Here is a 1,731-nt window from a genome sequence, read left to right on the forward strand (position 1 = left end):
CTATATATTTGAAGGACTTTTTGTTATCCTTAATCCCAGAAGCTAATCTAAGCTCCAGTGCTGCTTTAGCCTCCCTTACCAAATCCCTACAAGCTTGGGTCAGGGAGGTGTACTCCTCCTTGGTCCCTGCCCCCTGCTTCCTCTGCCAGTACACTTTTTTCTTTGCCCTCAGGCCAGCCTGGATAGCCGCGCTCAGCCATGAAGGTTTCTTGGACCCTTTTCCCGCCTTCCTGTGCAGTGCAATTGCGTTCTGCTGCACCTCAAGGATAGCCTTGTTGAGGAAGGACCACCTTTCCTGGACCCTCATACTAGCTACACCCTGGGCTCCAAGTGCCTCCCCGACTACTGCCCTGAGCATATTGAAGTTGGCTTTCCTAAAGTCAACCATTTGCGCAGTGCTAGTTACCCTCCCCGCCTTTCTCTGAAGAGCAAATTGGATCATTTCATGATCGCTGTCCTTTAGCCTCCCTTGTACTAGCACATCCCCCACCAGGTCATCCACAGAGGCTAACACCAGATTCAGTATGGCGTTTTCCCTCGTGGGAACAAGTACCTCCTGCATGAGGTGTAGGTCCTGTACGCATGTCAGGAAACTTCGTGAGTGGCTAGACCTGGGTGATGGCCACTTACTTCTAAATAAATAAGGGACTCTGCAGCTCTGGGGGAAGCTTTATGTAGGTCACTGAATTGCCCTTCATCATCTTAAAGTTCTATTGGTCATACAAAGCCTGCAGCACAGGTGGCTCTGTGGTGCAATGGACAGCATGTTGGACTTCTATGCTAAAAAGGTAATTCAAAGGTTGTGGGTTCAAGTCCCACCAGAGTCAAGACCTTTACTTCCCTTTTAGAGAAGAAGGCAAGTTTTTTCAACATGTTCATCAATGATTTGGATTCAGTTATTAAAAGCAAACTAGCAAAGTTTGCTGACAACACCATGGGTATGCTTGAAAACAGGCTGGAAATACAGGCCAATCTGGATAGGCTCACGAGGTGGGCGATGTCGTTCAATACAGAGAAACATAAAGCGCTCCATCTGGGGAGAAATAATCCACAACTTAATCCACACTTACAGTCTCAGCAGTGCTATGCTTGCTGGCACCACATCAGAATGAGACTTGGGTGTTGCGATAGACAACAAAATGAACATGAGCCACCAATGCGATGCTGTAGCTGGCAGAGCTAATCAAACACTGGCACACATCTACCGAGGCATCTTGAGGAAGGCTAAGGATGTCACCCTCCCTCTCTACTCGGCCTTGGTGCTACCACAGCTAGAGTACTGCATCCGGTTCCAGGTGCCACACTTCAGAAAGGATGTGGAGAAGCTCAAGAGAGTCCAAAGGAGAGCCACACACATGATTAGAGGCCTAGAGACCAGGAGAGGAGAGGCTGAAAGACTTGGGGTTGTTCAGCCTGGAGAAGAGAAGACTCAGAGGGGACTTGGTGGCAGCCTATAAGTATATCAAGGGTGTATATCAGGGCCTGTTCACCAAGACCCCCCAGGGGAGGACAAGAAATAATGGGCACAAGTTAATTGAGAATCACTTCAGGCTAGACATAAGGAAAAAATTCTTTACAAGTCAAGTGCCAAGGGTTTGGTACAGGCTCCCCCCAGTGGTGGTACAGTCATCCACCCTGGTGATCTTCAAAAAGTGCCTTGACACCCATCTTGCTGGGGTCATCTGATTCCAGCCGTCTTACTTGCCCAAGTGCAGGGGGGCTGCACCCATA

The 1,731-nt window shown here is 49.0% G+C and overlaps 1 non-coding gene across 1 annotated transcript; it reads left to right on the forward strand.

Annotated features, from left to right (window-relative positions):
* The first annotated feature begins 741 nt into the window (after nt 1-741).
* TRNAR-UCU lies at nt 742-827 on the forward strand. Its single transcript is given in 2 exon segments — nt 742-778; nt 792-827. It is a non-coding gene; the product is annotated as a tRNA-Arg (tRNA).
* The last annotated feature ends 904 nt before the right edge of the window (nt 828-1,731 follow it).

The sequence above is a fragment of the Crocodylus porosus genome, unplaced genomic scaffold (genome assembly GCF_001723895.1).
Source record: "Crocodylus porosus isolate Cpor-Errol unplaced genomic scaffold, CroPor_comp1, whole genome shotgun sequence".
In the NCBI taxonomy this organism is placed as follows: Eukaryota; Metazoa; Chordata; order Crocodylia; family Crocodylidae; genus Crocodylus; species Crocodylus porosus.